General features: G+C 45.7%; 1 protein-coding gene across 2 annotated transcripts in view; it reads right to left on the reverse strand.

The window, feature by feature from the left end:
* Window positions 1-18,484, reverse strand: part of SLC39A14 (solute carrier family 39 member 14) — a 44,599-nt gene extending 26,115 nt beyond the window's left edge. For both annotated transcript variants that reach the window (XM_027597469.2, XM_027597471.2), the window contains exon 1: window positions 18,329-18,484. The gene's annotated coding sequence lies outside the window, so the exon portion shown is untranslated. The remainder of the gene's footprint in view (window positions 1-18,328) is intronic.
* Between the last annotated feature and the right edge of the window lie 7,942 nt (window positions 18,485-26,426).

The following is a 26,426-nucleotide window of genomic DNA, read 5'->3' on the forward strand; positions in this document are numbered from 1 at the left end:
CTCTCGGAGGTGCGGTGGCCCTTCCCAGACACTGAGCCTTTATAAGCCTCTGAGCCACAGCCAGCAGAGGCTTACTTGGTTTCCCTGGTGCAGTGAACCTCTCTCTACTAGAAGCCAGACCCTCCTGTGACAGCAGGACAGCTGAGCAGACTTGTTTCAGCCTGATTTAGGAAATGATGGCGGGAGGTGGGCTGGTCTTTTTTAATTCACTCTGATACTTTTGGTGATGAGGACAATGATGTGGCTTGTTCCTCCCTGTTAGCTGCTAGAGAGGACTCTATTCAGTTTTTTAATGGAAACCTATGCGACCAGCAGTGTTAGGGGCAGGGGAAGCACCCCCGGCTGGGATGAAGCAAGGAGAAAGAAGCCTTGCTTTTGCGAATGAACTGAGTGCTGTGTTCTCCCACCCAGACACGAGAGAGCCTCCTGGTCTCCCAGTTTCAGTGCTTGACCACCTCAGTTCCGTCCTCCCTACTGTAGCCAGACTGGTATGCTAAAACCACCCATTGAGGGGCGCCTGGGTGGCTCAGTCGCTGGGCGTCTGCCTTCGGCTCAGGTCATGATGCCAGGATCCTGGGATCCAGCCCCGCATCGGGCTCCCTGCTCGGCGGGAAGCCTGCTTCTCCCTCTCCCACTCCCCCTGCTTGTGTGCCCTCTCTCGCTGTCTCTCTCTGCCAAATAAGTAAATAAATAAATCTTTTAAAAAAAAATAAATAAAACCACAAATTGGATCACATTGTTACTGAAAATGAAGTCCAGCCACCTTAATGTGGCCTACTGGACTACTGCCTTGGCCCCACTGGACATGGAAGTTCTCTTTTGCACCACCTTCGCAGCTACATTCTAGAACATTCCACCCCACCCCGACTCCTTTGGCCTTTACCTGGCCCACTTTTACATGCCCTTCATGTCTCTGCTAAAATAGTGTTCTCTTTGGAGGCCTCCTCTGACGCTAGGTTTGATCACCCCACTGTGCTCCCCATAGCTCTCTGTACTGCCCCTTGTCATGATCAGGGCAGGTGGCACAGACTGTCACCAGGCGCCCATGCCAAGGCCACCCTGTGGTTTACTCCTGTCAACTGCATCCTGTCCTAGAAGGTCAGGCCGGTTCTGGCACTTTCGACTGCCTTCCCAGGTTGCTTTTTAGGATTCGGTGCTCTCTTACCTTCCCAGGTTGCTTCATAACCGTCCTAGGTTGGTAGAACCTAGATAAGTACTTGCTGCATGAATATGTAAATACAAATGCATATGTACTCAGATATACCCCCACCTTTTCTACAGATTACAGAAAAGGCTGGGACAGACTTCACTGAAGATGCCCCACTTTCGGCCCTGGGGTCAAGGGCAGGAGCAGACAAGTGTCTTTCCAAAGCCCCCTCTGTAAAGGGGCAAAGGGAGAGCATGAGGACCCAACCCTCTGCCCTCCCGATTGTCCCTTCTCTGCCAGAGTTCTAGAGGCTATCAAGAGCACACAGATGGATTCCAGAGCAAAGGCAATCAGGTTTCTGGCTCCTATTACACTCAGATACAGACCAGGGCTGACAAAAGACACGCAAAAAGCTCCCCTTCCCCAGGTTAAAACACCCTCAAGGCTGTGGGTGCGCAGCAGTCTGGACCATCGGGTGCAGAAATGACTTCCCTAACACAACTACTCATGCAAGTATTTCCACTTTCCTACCTCCTATAAACTGCTTGCCTATTAAGAAGGAATCAACATTCTGACCAGGCTTAAAGGCTTACCCCCTCTCCGGCCAACCCCAACCCCAACCCTGAGGGGCAACTGGATTACCCCCTGGAAAGGGTTTCTGATTTTAGCTTGCAACTCAGACGTGCTGTAGTTTGGGTGACTTTCCACTCTAAACAGAGAGAGAAAAAAAGAGTAATTCTAGGACAGCACTACTCACGGTAACACAAACCTTGGAGGCAACCCCAAAAACCCATCAGCAGGAGCGGATGAATAAACGAACCAATTCTCACAATGGAATAGTATACAAAAGTGAATCAACCACAGTGACATTAACACTGAGTGTACAAGATGTTAACTAACAACTGCCTTGTGAATGCCACTCATTCTTCAAGACCTCTTCTCCAGGAAGGTTGGGAAGGACTGTCTGAATCTGAAGACACCACACCGTAAACTCCGAGGACAAGAGCCCATTCTGGTCTTCCTCGTAAAGCTGATGGGGCATAGGGAAAGTGAGTGGAGACGGTGAAATGAAATGAAACCTCTTAACCAGCCTTCCAGATTCCACTGGGCACCCCCATACTGTCAGTCCTTTCTCTATTTTTAAAGTATAACATACACGCATGTAAAGTGCCCAAATCTGAAATGCACAGCTCAGTGAAAGAAGTCATCCTTTTAAAGTACAAATCTGATCACAGCACGTTCTTTGCTTTAAGCCCTCTGATGGCTTTCCAGTACAAGTGGAATAAAACCTAGACTCCCTTCCCTGGCCTAAAACTCACTGTGCCATCTGGCCCTTGCCATCCGCACTGACATTTTTGAGCCCTCTCACTCACTATGATCCAGCTACTCTGGCCTTGTTTCTGTCCCTTTAACATATCATGTGCATTCTGACCTCAGGATCTTTGCACTTACTGTTACCTCTGTGTAGAGTGCTTTTCCCCTAGATCTTCATAGGTCTCAGTTCAAATGTCACCCCTACAAAGGTGGATGCCCATGTGGTTCATAAGGAAAAAAAAAAAGCTCACTTCCAGTCATTCAGAATCCCAATATGCTGTTTTATTTTCTTCTTACTGTATGTCACTGTCTAAAATAGTCTTCTTGGGGCTCCTGGGTGGCTCAGTGGGATAAGCGTCTGCCTTTGGCTCAGGTCATGAACTCAGGGTTGTGAGATCAAGCCCCATGTGGTCAGGCTCCCTGCTCAGCAGGGAGTCTGCTTCTCCCCCCTCCCTCTGCTTCTCCCCTCTGCTCATGCTCTCTCAAATAAATAAATAAAATCTTTAACAAAACAAGTAAAATAGTCTTCTTTCTCTTGTTTTGATCACATATTTATTTTGTCTCTTAAACTCCACAGTAGTGGAGACTTCAGGTCTATGACCCTCACAAGAACCTGAAGAAATGAGTGCCTGGTACCAAGTCAGCCACCAAAGAATACCTGCTGAATGAAAGTGTTAATTTCCCACTGCCCATTTTCATAGTGCCAGACAGTTTAGAATTGTGTTGTTCTTGAGTCTCTATCCACAGCGCAACCGTAGGGACTGGACCCCTTCTTCTGTAGCTTAAACAGAGCTGAAAAGACCCCCAGGGAGCCAGAAGGTTGTCTGGACCTGGAATATAAAACATCAGGCAGAGAAACTAAAGAGAAACCTAAGCTGCAGCAGGGGATCCAAGAGCAACGTGGTGGGAGAGAAGCAGACGCAAGGAGGCAGCCTCCCTTCCCTGCAACCCCAAAGAAGACAAATGTGCCAAGGATAGGCAACCATCTGATAATCCTGCCGAAAATAACGTGAACTTTTCCCCATGGCAGGGGAAGAAAATGAAAGCAAACCCAAGTACAGGCTGTTTCTAGAATTTCTCAGCTGCTCATGGAAACTCTGAGTCTCAGCCCAGTTGCATATAACCTCTCCAAGTGCCAACTGCACACATCCTGAAATGCAGGGGGAGGGGCTTTGTGAGCGGCTGCCAAGAGGGAGTGGTGTGAGAATAGTCAAGGTCACAGACATAATCTGGCCAGCAGAGCTGTGCACACACCTCTGTTTGCCCATGGTCAAGGCCTCTGCCATGGGAGGCATCCCCACAGAGTGTCTGCTGGATGTGGGGGGTGGCTGAGGAGAGAGGAGCAGGAACTGGGACACAATCTCTGTTCCTACGGCTGGTCAGGTTGCTCCAGAGGCCACTTTGGCTAGTGGCCCAAGTCTGGGGGAGTGGGTGACTTTGTACTTTTTGCACCTTTCTGGGAAAGGTGATGAGAACGGTCGTGGCTTGCAGCCCCTGGAAACTAACCAGGGACCTGGTATCCTGAGAATTTGCCTGGCCTCTCAAATGGAATGTCTCCAACATCAGAGAAAAATGGTCAGCACTGAAATATACACACATGCCAATCAATGTCACCTGGGCCTGGGATGGCTGAGCACAGGACATGTCATCCGTGGGCAGGGGGAAGAGAAAGAAAGAGGCAGTAAGGGATTTCAGGGCCTTATACCTCTGGCTCATCTCCTGGAGGAAAAACAGGGCCACCTTCCCCAGGCCAACATGGCTCCACCTCGCCCCAAACCTCACGTACTCTGTGCTCTAAGAAAACGCGAGTCTGTGGGGCTGGCTGGGAGCCCTCTGGTTTCCAGGAAAGGATGAAAGTACTCAACAGTCAGCTGGCTCCCCGTGATTTACAGGGCTTTCTTGACTAGCAGGACACATACATACCCCACCCCTTTTCCCCACAAACCAACCTTTTAGGCTTCCAGTAAAAAAGTGAGGAAAAAAAAAAGCTGTTGGGTCTGCCCTCCTCACCCTCCCTTTGGGAGGGCAGCTCAGAAATCCTGGGGCCAGGGAGGTGGGGGTGGGAAAGGCCTTTCAGGGAAGTGGGCTGCCTCCTCCTTCAACTTCCACCTTGCAGCAGGGCACGCGGGAGAGGCCCTAAAGGGTCAAGGAGGTCTCTGCAGAAGCAAAGGATCAGTGAGATCCAGGAGCAAGTTGCCTGGGGGCCAGTCCTGTCCCCACAGTGACAGTCAACAAACAGTTATTAAGAACCTACTCTAGGGTGCCCGGGTGGCTCAGTCGGTTAAGCGACTGCCTTCGGCTCAGGTCATGATCCTGGAGTCCCGGGATCGAGTCCCGCATCGGGCTCCCTGCTCAGCGGGGAGTCTGCTTCTCCCTCTGACCCTCCCTCCTCTCATGCTCTCTCTCTCATTCTCTCTCTCAAATAAATAAATAAAATATTAAAAAAAAAAAAAAACAAAACTTACTCTAGGGGCTCCTGGGTGGCTCAGTCGGTTAAAGGCCTGACTGTCTCGGCTCAGGCTCAGGTCATGATCTCAAGATGATGAGATCAAGCCCCACCTGGTTGAGATCCAAGCTGAGCGGGGAGTCTGCTTGAGATTCTCTCTCCCTCTGCAGCCCCCTCTCTAAAATAAATAATAAATCTCAAAAACAAACAAAACTGGGGCACCTGGGTGGCTCAGTCGATTAAGCATCTGCCTTCATGATCCCAGGGTCCTGAAATCAAGCCCTGCATCCAGCTCCCTGCTCAGCGGGGAGCCTGTTTCTCCCTCTTCCTCTGCCACTCCCACCTCTACCCCACTTGTGCTCTCTCAAAAAAAAAAAAAAAACTTACTCCACCATCTGCTAAATCATCCTTCTGAAGGTTTAATTAATTTAATACTCCAACTATCTGTGTATAAGAATGCCTGCTTCAGGGAGCCTGGGTGGCTCAGTCGGTTGCATATCCAACTCTTGATTTCGGCTCAGGTCGTGATCTCAGGGTTGTGAGATGGAGTGAGCCCTGTGTAGGTTCCAAGCTGGGTGTGGGGCCTGCTTGAGATTCTCCCTCTCTGCCCCTCCCCGCTCACACGTGCATTCTCTTAAAAAGAAAAAAGGCCTGTTTCATAAGATTCTCACCAATGTTGACTATTTAAATCGTATTCCATCTTTGCCAAATAGGTTAAAAATCATTCTTTCAATTCTTTTAATTTGCATTTCTCAGATTAGCAGTGTGGCTAAACATATTTTTGGGTTTACTAACATTTATATTTCTTCTTTCACAAACTGTCACTCTCCTTTGCCCATTTTGCTGAGATTATTCATTCATCTTTGTTCTTATTGGTGCATGTAGGAGTTCACTGTATGGTAAAAATATTAACCTCTCGGGGTGCCTGGGTGGCTCAGTCATTAAGCGTCTGCCTTCGGCTCAGGTCATGATCCCAGGGTCCTGGGATCGAGCCCCACATTGGTCTTCCTGCTCAGAGGGGAGTCTGCTTCTCCCTCCCCACTCCCCCTGCTTGTGTTCCTGCTCTGTCTCTCTCTTTGTCAAATAAATAAATAAATAAATTTAATTAAAAAAAAAATTAACCTCTTGTCACGTTACAAATACCTTCCTAATTAATCATTTGTCTCTTAATTTTGTTAATTGGTATTACTGACAAATTTTTTAAATAGAGGCAAAGTAAATATATCACACACTTCCTTTAAGGTTACTGCTTTAAGTAGCATGCTTGGAAAATCCTTCCCCACCCAGAAATTATAGAAATATATATCTTTATTTTCTTGCACTTAAAAATTTTAAATCTCTCATCTAGAATTTTTTTTTTTAAAGATTTTATCTATTTATTTGACAGAGAGAATGAGAGAGAGCACAAGCAGGAGGAGCGGAAGAGGCAGAGGGAGAAACAGGCTCCCTGCCAAACAAAGAGCTTGACTCGGGGCTTGATCCCAGGACCCTGGGATCATGACCTGAGCCGAAGGCAGACACTTAACTGACTGAGCCACCCAGGAGCCCTCTTGTCTAGAATTTGATTTGGTACAGTGTAAGAAAGAGAATCTAACTTTTAAAGAAATACTCAATTATCCCAATATTGTTTAATAAAGTCTATAAACTTCAAGTGTAGTCTATAAAAGATAAGAAACAGAGGTAAAGTCAAATATATCCTTTGCACAGGTGGCTACTACAGCTAACAAAATATGGGTGCCATGGATTTCTTCTCCTCCTTCCAACTACAACAAAGTCCTACCTACAGAGGACAGCAGAGCAGAAAGATACATGGAGAGTCTGAAACCCTACAGGCATCACTGAGCAGGAGCATGGGCCTCACACAGCTAACTGCCAGATGCTTTACGTGTTATTTGCCAAACCAGCATTGGTTGGACTCTTGTCATTTGCCCTAAACATCTCTATAACTCATCCACAATCCTTTCTTCCTTAATTTTACAGTAAGAATTGCTCAGATTTATTGTTGTCTGCTAGGCACCACAGTTAAGCAATTTGTTTTCATCCTTGTTTAATCTTCTCAACAACCTTCATTTCAAGGGGCGCCTGGGGTGGCCCAGTCGGTTAAGCATCTGCCTTCAGCTCAAGTCATGATCTTGGGGTCCCGGGACTGAGTCCCGCATCAGGCTCCCTGTTCAGCGGGGAGTCTGCTTCTCCCTCTGCCCTTCACCCTGCACACTCTCTCTCAAAAACAAAAACAACCTTTGTTTCGATAGAGTCTACAGGACTTCCCTATAATTATAAAAGTTTCAGTGAGGGCACCTGGATGGCTCAATCGTTAAGCATCTGCCTTCAGCTCAGGTCATGATCTCAGGGTGCTGGGATTGAGCCCCGCATTGGGCTCCCCGCTCCATGGGAAGCCTGCTTCTCCCTCTCCCACTTCCCCTGCTTGTGTTCCTGCTCTCCCACTCCCCCTGCTTGTGTTCCTGCTCTTACTATCTCTGTCAAATAAATAAATAAAATCTTAAAAAAAAAAAGTTTCAATGACACCTTTTTGGAGTAGAAAAAGACAGTGCATGAAATGCACAGATCAATGAGACAACTCTCTATTTTGGAAACATTAAAATAAAACAAAAGCACCATAAAATTGTATCATCTTTCTTTTACAGATGAGGATACTGAGGCTAAAAATACTTGATCAAAATCAGACCACAACTAGTCAGAAATAGTATCATTCTTTGCTAAATTCCTACATATATTTAGGTATGGTTTTGGATGTTTCTATTTTGTTTCATTCACCTATCCTGTGCCAATGTCACCATTTCTACCCCTTGGTAAAGCAAGTTTAACTTCACTACTGTCTTCTTTAAATTGTTTTTGGCAATTCTTATACATTTATTCTTTCAGAAAAAACTTTTTAAGGTCTCTTGTCAAGTCCCAATACTTCCCTTGGGGAATTCAGACTATGGAAATCATGTTGATTTCTATCTATCAAGTGCTGACTGTTCTGGGCATAGGAAATACAGCAATAAACAAAACCAAAAATCCTTACCCTCAGAGCATGCATTCTTGTAGTACTCATAACAGTAAAAAGTTGTAAGCCATCTAAATGCACCATAGGGGTGCCTGGCCGGCTCAGTGGGAAGAGCAAGCAACTCTTGATCTCAGGGTCTTAAGTCTGAGCCCCACGTTGGGTGTAAAGGTGGTTTAAAAATAAAATATTAGGGGCGCCTGAGTGGTTCAGTCAGTTGAGCATCTGATTCTTGGTTTCAGCTCAGGTCATGATCTCAGGGTCACGGGACTGAACCCCGCTTTGGACTCTGTGCTCAGCGCGGAGTCTGCTCAAGATTCTCTCCCTCCCTCCACTCATGCTCACATGTGCTCACTCACTCTCTCTCAAATAAATATAAAAATCTTTTAAAAATCCTTAAAATAAATAAATAAATAAATGCACAATAGAAGGGAACTGCTAGAGTAAGGTAATCCATATAACAAAATATGTATAGTTTGAGCACAGAGATTAGGAGCTTTGGCTCTGGGTGAGACAGACCTCAGTGTGAATCCTCAATCTGCATTTACTAGCTTCAAGGCTTGGGCCAAGGAGACTTATTTTCCTTATATAGAAAAACAAAGCCTACTAATGGTCCCTCCTAAAGAGCAGGTAAATGAGATACTTAATATAAATACAGTGCCAACACACTGTAACTGTTCAATAAATATTAGTTATTTGGGGGAAGATTAACACGGAAAGATGTTTGTGATATGGTAAGTGAAAAAAAAAGAGCCTATAAAACTGTAGGCACAGCAGACCATCTTTCCTTAAGTTGTATACATTCACAGAAAAAGACTAAAAATTCCTAATTGTTATCTCTTGATGATGGGTTTAATGGTTACTTCTGTTATCCTTTTATTCATCTGCATTTTCTAAAATGAGCATGTATTACTTTAAGAAGTTAACTGTAGGGGCACCTGGGTGGCTCAGTCATTAGGCGTCTGCCGTTGGCTCAGGTCATGATCCTGGGGTCCTGGAATGGAGCCCCGCATCGGGCTTCCTGCTCAGCAGGCAGCCTGCTTCTCCCTCTCCCACTCCCCCTGCTTGTGTTCCCTCTCTCGCTGTGTCAAATAAATAAATAAAATCTTAAAAAACAAAAACAAAAAAAACCACAAGAATCTGGAGATGGACTGCAGTTCTCATCTGCCCTGGGCTGGACTACATTTGTGCATGGTTCCTAACCTGGCCATTCCAGTGAGCAGGGCCTCACCTCAGTTCTCCTGAATCAGAGCTTCTTGGAGGAGATCCAGGTATCTGTACATCTAGTTCTGAGAGATCAACCTGACTCTAGTCTGGGGCACTGGTCTGACATTTCAGGACTGCTGGACTGGACAAGACTAGCTATTAACATTCTGTGATTTATCTAAACCCTCTGAAGTCAGATCACCCCTCCCCCTACCAAATGGGTGCCACCATGTCTGCCTTGCCCATCCTACAGGGAAACTAGTGCTCAGTGAGAGCTCCATGCACATGCAAGTTGTTGGTACTGCAAAGTGTCTGGATCCCAAGCATGAAGGACCTCTGAGGCCAGTTTTATAATTTCTACTTGGTTCTCAGATCTGTGTCAACATGAGGGGAGTAGGCAGGCTGAGGTTGGGCCCTTGCCTCAATAGCAAAGCCTGCTTTTCTGTCTTAGGTCTAAAAAGAAGCCTCCCTTTTCTTTTGCAGCTCTGTGAATGACAGTCTCTACAGGACATTTCCCCCCATCTTGAGTATAGTGGGTTGAAAAATATCCCCCCAAATCCATGTCTACCCAAAACTTCAGAATGTGACTTTATTTGGAAATAGGGTCTTTACAGATATAATTCGTTAAGGATCTTGAGATGAAATCATCCTGCATTTAGGGTGGGCCATAAATCTAATGACTGGTATCTTTACAAGATAAAGGAGAGAGAGATTTGGACAGAGGGACACAGAAGGATATTCGAAGATGGAGGTAGAGATTGGAGTGAGCCAAGGAACACCTGGAGCCAACAGAAGCTGTTAGAGGCAAGGAAGGATTCTCCCCGGAGCCTTTGGAGGGAGTGTCGGACTGCTGACACCTTGATTTCGAAATTCAGCCTCCAGAACTGTGAGAGGATACATTGCTATTGTTTCAAGGTACCCGGTTTGTGATAAATCTGCTAAGACAGCCATGGGAAACTAACACTTTGGGGCTGGAATTAAGGCCTGATCATTTTTATCTGGGGTTCTCTTGCTATGGCTGGCAGAATTCTAAGATGAACCCCGTGACCTTGTGTGTGGGCAGGACCTGTAAATGAGATACCACTCCTGTTACTATGTTACATTATCTGGCAAAAGGGATTTTGCTGGTGTTAGCTGACCAAATTCGTTGACCTTAAGATAGAGAATTACCTTATGTGACTAGTACTAATTAGGTGAGCCCTTGAAAGAAACAGGCTCTTCCTAGCAAAAGGGATTTGAGGCATAAAAGGATTCACCACGGGAGAAAGAGTAATTTTTCCAGTGTGGAAGTCTAGCAGACACCAGTTGGACCAACTTTTCCTTAAGTCTAAAATTAGTTCAAAATAAAAAGTTTAAAAGGAAATGGCTGCCTGTTATTATAGAGCCAAAAGGCAGACTAAATGCTTCAGGAGAAAGGCGCCTGGGTAGCTCAGTCGTTAAGCATCTGCCTTCAGCTCAGGTCATGATCCCAGGGTCCTGGGTTCGAACCCCGCATTGGGCTCCCTGCTCGGCGGGAAGTCTGCTTCTCCCTCTCCCACTCCCCCTGCTTGTGTTTCCTCTCTTGCTGTGTCTCTCTCTGTCTAAATAAAATCTTTAAAAATAAATAAATAAATGCTTCAGGAGAAATTTTGATGCCAACATAAGGGGGAATAAATACCCAATTGTATCATGAAAAATAATTACGAGGAAATAGGCAATCTGTGAACACGGCCACAGGATTACAGTCTTTTTCTCCAGTACTTCGTTATTCTCTTCTTTCCAGTAAGTATGCATTACTTTTGCTAATCAGAAAAAAAAAAATTTTCAGGGGCACCTAGGTGGCTCAGTCAGTTGAGCGGCTGCCTTCGGCTCGGGTCATGATCTCTGGGTCCTGGGGGGGTCCTGGGATCAAGCCCTGCATCAGGCTCCCTGCTCAGCTGGGGAGTCTGCTTCTCCCTCTCCTTCTGCCCCTCCCCCTGCTTGTGCTTTCTGTGTGTCTCTCCCTCAAATGAGTAAATAAAATCTTTAAAATAAAAAAAATAAAATTTTCAAAAATACCAAACAGTTGCTTGGGGATGCTGTGGAATAGAATTAATCACAAAGTTCCTGGAAGAGGCTTTTAAGGTAGAGAAGGTGGTGTTAAGATGGGATAGAAAGGTGTTCCCTGCCTCTGAGGGTTAAGAGGGGGCAGGAGGAGGTGGCAGTTTAAGCGGCCTGATGCAAAGGATCTAGATTTGGGGCCACAGAGTTCTAGATAAGAGCAAGCTGGACCCCAAGACAGAGGGCTGCTGAAACAGAACAGTTAAGTCTTTGACATGGAAACAGCTAAGGGTTCTCAGAGTATCAGTACCTTAGGACCCAGAGCCCTTCAAAACCTCTGGGTCCAACCTAAATTTCCAGGCATACCTGTCACCTGCCCTTCCCTCTATCAGCTATCAGCCTCTAGCCTATGCTGATCATCCCTGCCCCAGGATCATCCATCCTTGTGCTTCCTCACCAGGACTCCTCTTCCCACTTTCCTTTCTTCATAGCTTTCAAAATTTGGCTTAATTCCACCTCCAGGAAGCCTTCCCAGACCACTCCTGCCTAAGCACTTCATCTTCTTCCAGCCTGCTTAAGTATCTCACCTGCTTCACTCAACTGCCGCTTAGCAAACCCACAAGATAGCGCGTAACCTTCCACATGTCCTCAGTGCATCTCCGCACAGATTTTGCAAGCATCTTCAGCCCAGTGACCAGGTTTGCCTGTCTTTACGGGGCAGAAGCTCTCAGCTGAGCTCCACTGGCTTGGTCCCCACCTCAGTACATCCTCCAGCAAATCACCTCTCTGCTGTCACCAGCAGAGGTCACATTTAGCAAGTCTGCTGTGCCTATGCCCAGACCTCTTTATACTAGTTCTATTTGTTTTTGTGGTTATAATTTAATTAAAGAGTAACTAAAATGCAGGTGCAGAAAGAAAAAGGCTTGGTTTCTATGAAAATTAAGTGCTCTAGAACAGCAATTCTGAAATTCTGGTCTTAGAGGACACCTGGGGTCACTGAGACTGTTTTAGGAGGTCTATCAGGTAAAAACTATTTTCATTATAATATTAAGATGTTAAAAGCCTTTTCACTCTCATTTTTCAGAGGCTACATGAAGTGTGGTGAATACAGTAGTCTTGAGCTTTGTAAAGATTTCTAAGGTAGAAGTTTAGGGTATAAATATGTGTGTTCGAAGGTTAACTCAGTTTGTTCTCAAGACTTCAACTGAGGGGGCGCCTGGGTGGCTCAGATGGTTAAGCATCTGCCTTCGGCTCAGGTCATGATCCCCTCGAGTCCCGCATCGGGTTCCCTGCTCCTTGGGAGCCTGCTTCTCCCTCTGCTTCTCTCTCTCTCTCTCCGTCTCTCATGAATAAATAAATAAAATCTTAAAAAAAAAAAAAAGACTTCAACTGAGGGCGCCTGGGTGGTTCAGTGGATCGAGCACCTGCCTTCAGCCCAGGTCATGATCCCAAGTCCCACATCGGGCTCCCTGCTCAGTGGGGAGCCTGCTTCTCCCTCTCCCTCTGCTGCTCCCCCACTTGTTCTCTCTCAAATAAATAAAATCTTAAAAAAAAGACTCCAACTGAGTCTTTACCAGCAAACTTACATTATACCTATTACAATCTCTGCTAGCTCATCATCTAATAAATCATTATTTTGAAATCCTGTAGATCTACAAAGATGTAAAAGCAATGCCATCCTGTTCTCTGCTTTTTTTTAATCTTAGAAAACAGGTATTTTCATAAAAATATGCTTTTTAGGGGCACCTGTGTGGCTCAGTTGTTGGGCATCTGCTTTCAGCTCAGGTCACGATCGCAGGGTCCTGGGATCGAGCCCCGTGTTGGGCTCCCTGCTCTGCAGGGAGTCTGCTTCTCCCTCTCCCACTCACCCTGCTTGTGTTCCCTCTCGCTGTCTCTCTCTCCGTCAAATAAATAAAATCTTAATATAAATATATATGCTTTTTATGTTAACATGTAATGATCTCATATTTATTATTTTTAAATATGTTTTAATTTTGGGGGGAGGGACGGTAGGGGGAGAGGGAGAGAGAATCTCAAGCAGGCTCCACATCCAGCTTGGAGCCCAACATGGGGCTCGATCTCAAAATCCTGAGATCAAGACCCTAGCTGAAATCAAGAATCGGATGCTTAATTGACTGAGCCACCCAGGTGCCCCCAAATCTGTTTTAATTTTTAACACAGCAAATATCAAAAGATTTGGCTCATAAACAAAAGACAATATTAGGGGTGCCTGGGTGGCTCAGTCGTTAAGTGTCTGCCTTCGGCTCAGGTCATGGCTCCCTGCTCGGTGAGCCTGCTTCTCCCTCTCCCCCTGCTGCTCCCACTGTTTGTGCTCTATCAAATAAATAAATAAAATCTTAAAATAAAAAAAGACAATATTAAAGCTTCCTAGGATCAAAAAGTCTGAGAACCGCTCATCCAGAAAGACATGTTACAAATGAGGGGGAAAAGAGGCTCCTGGATGGCTCAGTTGGTTAAGCATCTGATTTCAGCTCAGGTCATGATATCAGGGTCCTGGGATCCAGCCCCGCACTGGGCTCCCTGCTCAGCAGGGAGCCTGCTTCTCCCTCTCCTTGCCACTCCCCCTGCTTGTGCTCTCTCTCTCAAATAAATAAAATCTTTAAAAAAAAAAAAGGATTCTACATGTGGACTGATAGGCTTTAAATTCTTTTAAATAGTCTTTTAAATTCTTTAAGAAAAACTAATGAACAGATGTATATGTCCTTTTACCCAGCAATCCCACTTCGGAGAATTTCTTCTAGAGTCATAATTAAACACATAGGAAATACCATTTGTACAAAGTTATTCATTGCAGCATTGTATGTAATAACAGAATAAACAAAATAATGGAAGCAACCCAAGTTCGGGGACAGAGAGAGATGACTTACGTACATTGGTTAAAATATCACTGTACTTCCATATCCTGAATACTGTGTGGCTACAATAAAAGAATGACCTAAATGTTCTCTGTACCCATATGGAAAGATCCAGTACAGCTGCTAGGTGAAAAGAGCAAGGGGCTAAACAACACGTCTAAAGTGCTAACTTGAACCATCTGTAAAAAAGAGGGCCAGGGGTAAGATGTTTCACTGAATACCAAGTGCGGGTGTGAATGTATACATTGTTTTTTTTAACCTTTTGATTTTTCAACTATGTGAATAGAGCCTAGTGAAAAAAATTTAATAAAAGGGGGCACCTGGGTGGCTCAGTTGGTTAAGCATCTGCCTTTGGCTCAGGTCATGATCTCAGGGTCCTGGGATCGAGCCCCATGCGGGGCTGGCTCCCTGCTGAGCAGGGAGCCTGCTTCTCCCTCACCCCTGCCCGCGCACCCACGTGCTCTGTCTCTCAAATAAATAAATACAATCTTTAAAAAAATAATACAATGTGAAAACTGCAGGTGGTATGTATAGGTATGATTTTTATACACAATTTGCAAGTTTAATTTGAGTACCCAGAAACCCAAAGAAAAAGCCTCAACCCTAAATCATAGTTTTGGTGAGTAAAAAAATACATGCATATGTTTTTAAAGTAAAATGAATTGTTTAAAACATGGATTGTTTTAGGGCGCCTGGGTGGCTCAGTTGGTTAAGCAACTGCCTTCGGCTCAGGTCATGATCCTGGAGTCCCGGGATCGAGTCCCGCATCGGGCTCCCTGCTCAGCAGTGAGTCTGCTTCTCCCTCGGACCCTCCCCCCTCTCATGCTCTCTCTCTCTCTCATTCTCTCTCTCAAATAAATAAATAAAATCTTTAAAACAAACAAAAAAAAACATGTATTGTTTTAAAACTCCCTACTTTAAGCTGACTTTTTATTAACCACTAACACCGAGTGCCTGGCCTAAGAGCCCCTATGGATCCAACGGTAACAAATTCAGGACGGTCACCTTTTCATTCCATCAAACCCCAACACTCTCCTGGGCCAGATGCTGGAGGAAGGTGGTTAGGAGGCATGAGAACACAGTTAGATCTTGAGTTTCCAAGGCAGGGAATACGGTTTCCCACAGCTGGGCATGCCAGGCTCTGTCCAGGCTGATTCTGTGGCTACTCTCCCTCCTGCCTTTGTGGGGGTCCCAGAGGGCCCACCGGGTATTCTGCCTCTGGGAGGCTCAATGACCACAGTAAGGGTGGGGACAAAGTAGTTGGGTCTCAGAGACCTTGTGGCAAGCCTGCCCTGCTGGCTCCCTGCGAGGGCATGAGGCCCCTGGCTGGCAGCAGACTCTGAACTCCTTATCTGCTGGCATTCTGCCAACCTGCCAGCCTCGAGATCATAAAAGTCCCACTGTAGACATCTAGTGAGTCCTGGCTGGGGCCCCAGCAGCAAGACCTTTCCACATCCACTCCCTACCCTCACATGTCTCAAGGCATTCTGGAAAAGAGAAGTAGAAGACTCCTGCAGAAGAAACTTCTTTCCCCCTAAATAAGCACAGGGGATATCTGGCTCCTTCCTTTTCATGTTTTCAAGGAAAGGACTAGAATTAGCAATTTCATCATCACACTTAGGAATAAAAAGAGAACATTTCTTTGGTCTTTGCCATTGAGCCTCTCGGTCACTAGCAAGCAATGTGACTTGGTTAATGTGACCAACTAACCTCTCCAGATCTAGTTTCTTTAGTTGTAAAACAAAGAGCCTAGACTGAAAGATTCCCCAGATCCCCGCAGTTCAACATCCTGTTGTCTGTAGTTCTGCAAAATGCCTAAGCATTACTTTTTTCATGCAAACAGGTTGAATTATTTTAGCACAGTGGGGAGAAGGGGTCCCAATTCTCAGACATATACAATCTATTCACAGCACTACTACTTAGATCCCAAGATCCTGTGAATACTGGACATGGATTCAGGTTCCTCCTGGAATAGAGTGGGATACGAGCAGGTAAGGAAAAAGGAAGACTGTGGGAAGGGTTTGAAAATAGAACCAGTGCAGTGACTGCTACATACCCGCAGCGCCCCCACCCCAACGTTAGGCCTTCCAGCCTATTATCAATCCAGAAAAGGAGTACTTCTATTACCTGAAATCAGAATAGCTCCCAAAACTAAAGGAGGGGAACCCCTCTTTTCCCTATGCCCAGTGATTCTGGGGGACAATCCCTGGCAGGGCACAGAAAAGCAGCCTACTCAGAGAGGCAGGGAAATTGTATCCATGTTCCCAAAGAGGAGATGAATCAACCCTAAGTCTGCACTCATACCACTCCTACAACCCAACCTACGTATCAGTTTCTAGGACCCCTAAATAATACACCCCATCCCACAGAGATGATGATGATGATGATGATGATGAGACCTCTACCATGTTCCAGGAACAATCACAACGTGCTTCACGGCACGGAGAACAGACCCACAGAGATTAGGAAACAGACCTCTACCATGTTCCAGGAACAATCACAACATGCTTCACGGCACGGAGAACAGACCCACAGAGATTAGGAAACCGCCCTGCTAGAAAGTAATGGGGCCAGGATTTGGACAGATTGATCTGGCTCAAAAGTCCACAATCTCCCACCACATTACACCATCTCTAGTAGAGTGCTGTCTTTTCTGAACTGAACTGAACACAACAGCATGGCCTCTCTTGAATTGCTACCTTATTCTTCCTGTCTGGATGTTCTCTCCTCATCAAGAGTCTGCAGGAGCCAGGCCTCATCCCCTCTTTGCACCTGGCAGTGGACACTGCAGAGCTGAACACAGACCGGGCCCTGTGTATTGATGTACTGGAGAGATGAGGACTACTAGGAGAATCATTGAGCCTACAGTTCTTATTCTTCTTGCCTAAATGACAAGGCCATTAATTCTGTTTGATGCCCTTTAATCATATCTGCAAACCAAAAGCAGAAAGACTACCACGAGTCTATCTCCTGGCTACCACACAATTTACGAAAAGCCCACCTCTGGGCTTCCAACAAGAAATGGAATAGGTAGTTTTTAATTACAGCTTCTAAAAATCACAATTCTGGACACTCTTTCTCTTGCTTCATCATCAAGTTCCTCTCAGTTTTTATGGCTCTTGTTTTAAGAGTTAAGGATTAATCACAGATGCTGTAGATAAGAGATCTATTCTGACCTTAGCACTGACCCCTTCCCAAGGTCACAGGGCAAGTTAAGAGCAGAGCTGGGACAGGGACCAGGATAACCAGGCCAGTCCCCAGTACATGTTATCACCACCACTTCCCAGCAGCCTACCCACGTGTGCCTGTGGTTCCTAGGGAAGAGTGATTCTAAAGTCAAAACCAAATTCAGGGTGGCTCAAGGAAGCAAAGTCACGTTCAAAGTGGCTCCTGCCCCCACCGCTCCTTACGCCCCAGGTAAGCATTCTGCCCTCATCAAGTCATGCCCACACGGTCCTATTGGACACCCAGACCCTGGCAGACACTAGATCCTCACAGCTGAAGCGACAACTCCGAGCTGAGAAAATTTTCTTGGGTTTAATTGAATCTCAGAATCACATGGTGAAACGGCTTGGATGGCTATTTTGTCCCATTGCCCTAACCCACCAAGAGAGGGCAGCCTGAGCCAGATCGCCCAACTTGGTCGGTAGGACCAAAAATAGCTAAAAAACCATGCCCAAGGGGTAAGCCAGGTCAGGGTTTAGCATAGTCCCTCCTTTGCCATTCTCCAGCTCTTGCTACTAGTCATCTGGAAGATTTGGGTTATTTTCCTTCTGCTGGTTGGCGATTACGTCCGGGGTGGGATGGGCTGGGGGACAGTTCCCGGAAAGCAAAGTCCGGGGACCAGTGTCCCATCGGAGCTGCCCCAAGAGCTGCCCACCAGATTTGCCCATCTACTCTCTGCTTTTTCGGTCCTCGTTATCTATGGGCTCCAGAAAGCCTTTCGGGCTTTTAGTGCGGCTATCTACGTTAGGGACACTCTTCTCTGGCTCCCACATCCCTCGATCTCCAGCCGAAAGGAGAGCGGCTGCGAATCCCTTCCCTCTCCACCAAGTAAGCCCCATCGTGGCACGGCGGCCAGGTGTCCCCTCCATCCAGCGTCCGGGTCCATGTGCGGGTCCATCGGGGCGCCTCCCTGGTCTAGCCCGAGGCTTCGGAATCCGGAGCCGAGCTCCCGGTCCTCCGCGCCGCCGGGCCCCCGCCCCCACCCCCACCCGGTGACCCCGACACTTGGAGGCGCGCCGCTTCTCCGCGCGATGCCCCACTCCTCAGCACTGCGCGGTCCCGCACGCACGTACGCCCTCCGCCCTCACCTGAAGCTCGGGCGGACGCCACTCGGGCTCCGCGCAACCTCACAAGCCAGGCCCTCGGGCGGCCCGCGGCGGTGGCGGCAGCGGTACCTCAGTCGGTGTGTCCGCGGAGGGAGCCCGCGTGCCCTAGCCCCACAGCCTGCGTCCGTCCCCGCCACCGTTGCGCATGCCCCGCTATAAGCCAGCGCGTCAGCGGCAGGGCCCACCCCCGGCCCTTGGCCCCGCCCCCGCCCTCGCCCTCGCCCCACCCTGCTCTCCCCAGGGCCTGCCACGTGGGAACCCCGCGGCGGTAAAGCGACGTGCGCGAGCTGTCAGCCGGCCGGCCGCCAGCTAGGCCCGGGCCCAGCGCTGGCGCCTTGCCGCCCCAGGCTGAGACCTAGTAGCTCGCCGGGATCCCAGCCCGACCAGCTTCGTCTTCTAGCCCTTCCGCGAATTCCATTCTTCATTCACTGAGGCCGCATAGACTCCTCCTTACCCTGGAAACTCCCGTAAAGACCTTTTTTTTTTTTTTAAAGATTTTATTTATTTATTTTACAGGGAGAGACACAGCGAGAAAGGGAACACAAGCAGGGGAGTGGGAGAGGGAGAAGCAGGCTCCCCACTGAGCAGGGAGCCCGATGTGGGGCTCGATCCCAGGACCCTGGGATCATGACCTGAGCCGTAAAGACCTTTTTTAACACCTGGCCTCCATCCCGTAGCAGTTAAGACTGCTACTCACCCGATATGTATGTATATATTTTAACACTTTTGATTGCTGTAAAAACTTTCTCACCCCCAGCTCAATTCTGAAATGTACCCTAGGAGGGGACGCACCCATAGACGATGTTTCTTCTACACCTTTCACCCCGCCAAAAGAACAAAAATTAAAAAAACAAAAATACCCTGTTGGAGTTCCAAATAAACCATGCTATACTCAAACTATATGTCGTATCTCACCCCCCCCCCGCCCCAAATAATCAGGCTCTCTAAGGGAGCTACATTTCTTAATCCCAAACAGGGAGAATGTTAATTTTGGGGTGAGGCGTGTCCTAGGAATCTCTTCCGGTGTGGGATAGTCCTATTGAGATGGATATCAGGCCTCGGAAATGCAAATTTCTTGAGAAAATAAGCCACCCATTAAATTCCCATTGTTCTATTCTGCTGGACATCGCGATTATTTCCTCTACAGCTAAACCAGCTGCCACCTGGGTCTAGGGGACCCAAAGGAAAGGTCTTGTAGCAGAACTGTAGCCAGTTATTACCCATGTCCCAGTTTTACCCCAATGACTGATGCCTCACTGGCACTTAGGGTGTTTGTGAATTTGCCCAGGGAAGGGGGACCATAGCCCATAGCCCACTCTGCAGAATTCTGGAGAGAGGAAGCCTCATGCTGGCAGTGCTAAAGATAAAAGGAAAGCAGACAATCCCTGGAGCACGCAGCAGGAAGAATCCGGGGCTCAATGGCAGCTTGTTCCAAAGTACTGGGTAGCGAGGGGAAAAGAAAGAATTGAAACAAAGCCAGAGCAGGCCAGAGTGTTTATGCCACTCTTGAAGAGACTAGCTGGGCCCTGGGTTTTTCTAAAGTTCAATTATCCTCATACTGCAATTACAGTGCTCCAGTTGGGTAAAGGGTGGGGTGATATTTCTCTCATTTTCCAAGTGATTTCAAAGTAATGGTATCTTACAGAATTCCCCTCAGAGCCCCTTCATCTTTGTAATAACCCTTTATATTTGTCTTTCTTGGTTAAGCTCGGGAGTATTTTTCAGACATTATGTCATCCACTGGGACTCAATCCCATCTCCAATGGACTGTCAGAAATGGTCCAGTCTATACCACTCCTTCCTTTCCTTAAAGTACTGGGAAAGGAATGAGAAACTCACCCAGAGATTAAACAAAACAAGCATGCTTCTAACACATACTGCTCTGAAAAGTATTAAGCCCATAAAGGCATATTACACAAGGGTGTTAATTTCTTAAACCTGAGGTCCAAAAACAATCCCATGACTTTTTCAGGCAAGGTGTCAGTACTACACACAGGGGAACAGGCTCCTTTCAGAGAGACAGGAGGGCAGGCAGGACAAGACATCCCACCACAGGGCCTATGGCAGCATTTCACTTGTTTGCAACCAGATGAAGGGTAGAGTTGCCAAAGTCCACCAAAACTGATAAGCTATCAGTAATCCATTAGGGGAATACAATTAATTATTAACACAGCTGAAAATCAAAAGGTTTTAACTCCCCATATCCACCCCCACACAAAATTCTGTAGCTGAACCCTAAGTCTCTCCTTGTTGCTGAGTAGTACTCAATTTTTTTATGCCTAGTGCCATGCTTAGGCCCCCAATTCTTTATTTCTTTTTACATAATATGCCCTTCTTCCTATTAGCCCTATTTCCACTTGTTAAAATTCTAATTCTTCGAAGCCACTTCCCTTCAGAAAGCTTCTTGATTCTTCTGTAGCATATTTGATCTACCCTTTCAAACTTTGACTGTAACCCACATTAAAATGCATTTTACACTCCAGTATAAATAAAAAGTCCCGCATAAATAACATCAAACAAGTTTTAAAAAACTTCATTAGTATATGCAATGTACTGATTATTTTATATTCTACTTCAATCTTTTTTTTAAGATTTTATTTATTTGACAGAGAGAGACACAGCGAGAGCAGGAACACAAGCAGGGGGAGTGGGAGAGGGAGAAGCAGGTTTCCTTCTGAGCAGGGAGCCCGATGAGGACTCGATCCTAGGGTCCTGGGATCATGACCTGAGCCGAAGGCAGACGCTTAAGCAGATACTTAACGACTGCACCAACAAGGTGCCCCTCTACTTCAATCTTTTAAAAAGTGGTAACAAGCCCACTAAATTGATTTCAGGACCCATTATTGGGTCCTGAATTAAAACATTTTATATGGTTTATGGTACTTGCATTTTCCCCTTAAAAATTATTTCATTTTGGGGTGCCTGGGTGGCTCAGCCTTCAGCTCAGACCCGAGCCCCCATCGGGCTCCCTGCTCGGCGGCGGGAATCCTGCTTCTCCGTCTCCCTCTGCCTGCCACTTCCCCTGCTTGTGCTCTGTCAAATTTTAAAAATCTTAAAAAAAAAATTACTTCATTTTTATCTCTAAACCTCATTAGACCTTATACTGTCTTGATTACCAAAGATTTCTGTATATACTGGCGTCTCCTAACATAACATCTTGCATGTAATAGATTCTCAGTATTTCTTGGATAAATGAATAGGCCAGCTCACTAAAAGTTTGTTGGACGATATTTAAGGGAACTAAGCACAAACACCAAGCATTTTCATGACTATTTCCCTTCTGACAAGTTACCACAGCTACCAGCCAAAAGATATGCAGATTACCCATAGCTGAAGTGAATGGAACAGGCTTGGGAAAGAAGTCAGAGAAATGAGACCCCAGCCCTGAGTGTGTAGAGGGTGGGACTGGGGACTCAGAAAATCAAACACCCTTCTGTGGTTTGTGTTCACAAGGTAGGCAACTTGATCAGCAGGTGGGGCAAAGATCCTCTTTTTGATTTGCAGCCTACAGGGCAGTTGAAAGACTGAAGAGAGAAATCAATGACCAGGTTTCTAAGACACTTTCAAGGGGAAAAATGAGTTTTCCACGTTTTGGCATGGTTTAATGAATTTAAGAGGGTCAGAGGGAACGTGAAGGCTCTTGTTTCCCCAAAATCATATCAGAGGACCAGAACCTCACACTCTGTTAGCCAAAAGATTTAGAATGCCTTGGGGGGGTGCGGGGATGGGTTAGCCTGGTGATGGGTATTAAAGAGGGCACGTACTGCATGGAGCACTGGGTGTTATACGCAAACAATGAATCATGGAACGCTACATCAAAAACTAATGATGTGATGTATGGTGATTAACATAACATAATAAAAAGATTTAGAATGCCTTTAGCTTCAGTCACTTCTGTTATCTAATTTTTTTTTTTTAATTTTACTTATTTGACAGAGAGAGAGAGAGAGAGAGAGAGCACAAGCAGGGGGAGCGGCAGAGGCAGAGAAAGAAGCAGGCTCCCTGCTGAGCAGGGAACTGGATGCTGGATGAAATCCCAGGACCCTGGGATCATGACCTGAGCTGAAGGCAGGTGCTTAAGGCTGAGCCACCCAGGTGCCCCATCTAATGGTTTTGGCAGACAAAAAAGACAATTGGTAAAAATAACATTTAAGTAGCAAACATAGGAATTTGCCCATTTCATCTAAGATAACTTAATTTCTTGGCATATAGAGGATTGATATTTGTCTCTAATTCTAACTGTTCATAGTATTCCCTTTACAATCCTTTTTATTTCTGTCAGGTCAGTAATCCCTTATTTCATTCCCGATTTTTGTACTTTTGAGTCTTTTTTTTTTCCCTTTGGCCAATCTAGCTAAAGGTTTGCCCATTTTGTTAATCTTTTTAAATAACTAACTTGTTTTTCTATTCTTTCATTAATTTTTGCTCTGATCTTTATTAGAAAATACCATTATTTTTGTCCTTGCCTTCAAATGAATGTTTACCTGGCAAGAGAATTCCAAGTTGGGCACCTGGGTGGCTCAGTTGGTTAAGCGACTGCCTTCGGCTCAGGTCATGATCCTGGAGTCCCTGGATCGAGTCCCGTATCGGGCTCCCTGCTCAGCAGGGAGACTGCTTCTCCCTCTGACCCTCTTCCCTCTTGTGCTGTCTCTCATTCTCTCTCAAATAAATAAATAAAATCTTTAAAAAAAAAAGAATTCCAAGTTGATGGTGCATTTTTAAGTTATTATTCCTTTGTATTAGGCACCTGTTGTGGCTGATGACAAGTGAGCTGCTAGTTTGATGACCTTTGTCAGCAATCTTTCACCTCTAACCATTGCTAAGATTCTGTCTTTGGGATTCTATAGTTTTACTACAGTATATTTAGAAGTGGACGTGCTTTTCTTTAGCCTCAGGTTCTTCAGATAGAGGATTGGTATTTGTCTCCAATTCTGGAAAATTCCGTCTTTATATCTTTCATATTTTGCCACTCATTCTTTCTCCTTTAACTTGCAGGAGCTCCTCTTAGACAAATATTGGAGCTTCTCATTCTCTCCTATCTCTTTTCTTGCACGGTTTCCATTTATACCTCTCCATGCTGCAGTCCAATTGACTGCACTTGTTTCTCTCACCAGTCTGAGCCAATCTGAGCCAATCTTCATGGTAATGTTTCAGCTTGTGGTCCTTCCACATGCTAGTAATATAAATTCAGACTATGTTTACCTGCATGTGGCCCAGGCTTTGGGATTTTTCATGAATGCCTTTTTACCCCCAAGCTCCTTGTTGCCGCCCCAGGATGGTTGACAGGGTCTCTTTCAGGCTCCAGCTCTCTTCATCTGGGAGACTTTACTCCTGTGGTCCAGCACCTCATAGGCATCTTCTATCCTTAACTGGAACGAGAATCCTCAGTGCTCCTGCCCTTGCCCTTTAGTCCATAATCCTGGGAGCTGTGTTGGCGTCAATTATTACCACTCTGGCTTGTACCTCGCTATTTTCTTTCCTTCTTCCTTCTCTCCCTTCTCTCGTTCCATTCCCCCAAATTCAGCTACCCAACAACAACAAAACATTGTTGTTTTTTTTTTCTATTTTGGCCAACATTTGTCAGTATGGTCAGTTTAGTCTGCCATGTTGCCAGAGGTCTCCCTAGTTTACTCACTTAAAAACGTATTTTATATTTTAGAGTAATTTTAGGTTCACAGCAAAACTGAGTGGGAAGTAGAGATTTCCCATTACACAGAGCTTCCCCCACTACCAACATCTCCCACCAGAAATGGTACATGTGTCACAACTGATGAACCCACTCTGACACATCATAATCACTCAAAGTCCATAGTTTACATCAGGGTTGATGCTTAGTGTTTCACACCCTACAGGTTTGGACAAATATAGGACATATATCCACCATTACAATATCATACAGAATAGTTTCCTTACCCTAAAAATTCTCTGTTCTCTGCCTGTTCAAACCTCCCTCTCCCCAACCCCTGATTTTTTCACTGTCTCCATAGTTTTTGCCTTTCCCAGAATGTCAGATAGTTGGAATCATACAGCATGCAGCCTTTTCAGATTGGCTTTTCACTTAGTAATAAACATTTAAGTTTCCTCCATGTCTTTTTGTGGCTTGATAGTCTTTTTTTTCTGAATAATATTCCATTATCTGGATGCACCGCATTTTATTTATGCATTCACCTACTGAAGGACATTGTGGTTGCCTCCAAGTTTTGGCAATTATGAATAAAGCTGCTATAAACATCTGCGTGCAAGGTTTTGTGTGGACATAAGTTTTCAACACATTTGAGCAAATACCAAGGAATGTGATTTTCAGAGAATATGGTAAAAGTAGGTTTAGTTTTTGATGAGTCTGGCTAAAGGTTTATCAATTTTGTTGATATTTTCAAAGAAAGATCCTGGTTTCACTGATCTTTTCTTTTTTTTTTTTTTTTTTTTAGTTTCTATTTCATTTATTTCTGCTCTAATCTTTCTTATCTCCTTCCTTCTTCTGGTTTTGGGTTTTGTTTTTTCTTCTTCTAGTCCTTTAGGTGTAAAGTTATGTTGTTTATTTGAACATCTTAAACAGCTTTCACTGCATCCTAAAGATTTTAGACTACTGTGTTATCATTTTCATTTGTCTCTCCAAGCATTTTTTAATTTCCTCTTTGATTTCTTGGTTGACCCATTCATTGTTTAGTAGTATGTTATTTAAACTCCAAGTATTTGTGGAGTTTTTTTAAAAGATTTTATTTATTTAGGGGCACCTGGGTGGCTCAGTCAATTAAGTGTCTGCCTTCAGTTCAGGTCATGATCCCGGAGTCCTGGGATCAAGCCCCGCTGTGGACTCCCAGCTCAGTGCGGAGTCCGCTTCTCCCTCTCCCTTTACTCCTCCCCCGCTCCTGCTCGCTCACTCACTCTCTCTCTCAAATAAATAAAATCTTAAAAAAAATTATTTGGGGCTCCTGGGTGGCGCAGTCGTTAAGCATCTGCCTTCAGTTCAGGTCATGGTCCTAGGGTGCTGGGACCGAGCCCCACATCGGGCTCCCTGCTCTGCGGGAAGCCTGCTTCTCCCTCTCCCCCTCCCCCTCCTGTGTTCCCTCTCTCACTATGTCTCCCTCTGTCAAATAAATAAATAAAATCTTTAAAAAAAAAGATTTTATTTATTTGAGAGAGAGTGTGTGTGCCAGTGCGGGGAAGGGGCAGAGGGAGAGGCAGACAATCCCCCTCCCTCAGCAGACTCGCCGCTGACTGGGAGCCCACTGTGGGGCTTGATCTCATGACCCTGAGATCATGACCTGAGCAGAAACCAAGAGTAGAACGCTTAAGCAATTGAGCCACTCTGGCGCCCCCATGTATTTCCTTTTTTTTTTTCTTTAAAGATTTTATTTATTCATTCGAGACACAGAGATACAGAGAGAGAGAGAGAGAGAGAGCACGAGCAGGGGGAGAGGCAGAGGGAGAAGCAGGTTCCCCGCTGAGCCAGGAGCGGGACATGGGGCTCGATCCCAGGACCCTGGGATCATGACCTGAGCTGAAGGCACATGCTTAACCATCTGAGCCACCCAGGTGCCCCTGTATTTCTGTCTACAGATTTTTTCTTTTCTAGTTTCATAACATGGTCAGAAGAAATGCATGGTAGGATTTTATAATCTTTTTGAATTTGTTGAGACTTGTTTTGTGGACTAACATGTGATCTATTCCGGAGAATGTTCCATGTGCCCTTGAAAAGAATGTGTTATCCCACTGGAATGTTTTGAATATAGCTGTTAGGTCCATCTGGTCCCATGTGTCATTCAAGCCACTGTTTCCTTGTTGATTTTCTGTTTGGATGATCTATCCATCGATGTAAGTGGGGTGTTAAAGTCCCCTGCTACCATTATATTGATTACTTCCTTTATGTTTATAATTAGCTGCTTTATGTATTTGGGTGCTTCCATGTTGGGTGCATAAATATTTACAATTGTTGTATCTTCATGATAGATTGTTCTCTTTATGATCATATAGTGTCCTTTTTTGTTTAAATTGTTTTTAGTAGGCTCCACACGGAGCCAATATGGGGCTTCAACTCACAGCCCCGAGATCAAGACCCAAGCTGAAACCAACAGTTGGA

Source organism: Zalophus californianus, chromosome 2, assembly GCF_009762305.2.
Source record: "Zalophus californianus isolate mZalCal1 chromosome 2, mZalCal1.pri.v2, whole genome shotgun sequence".
NCBI classification, from domain to species: Eukaryota; Metazoa; Chordata; class Mammalia; order Carnivora; family Otariidae; genus Zalophus; species Zalophus californianus.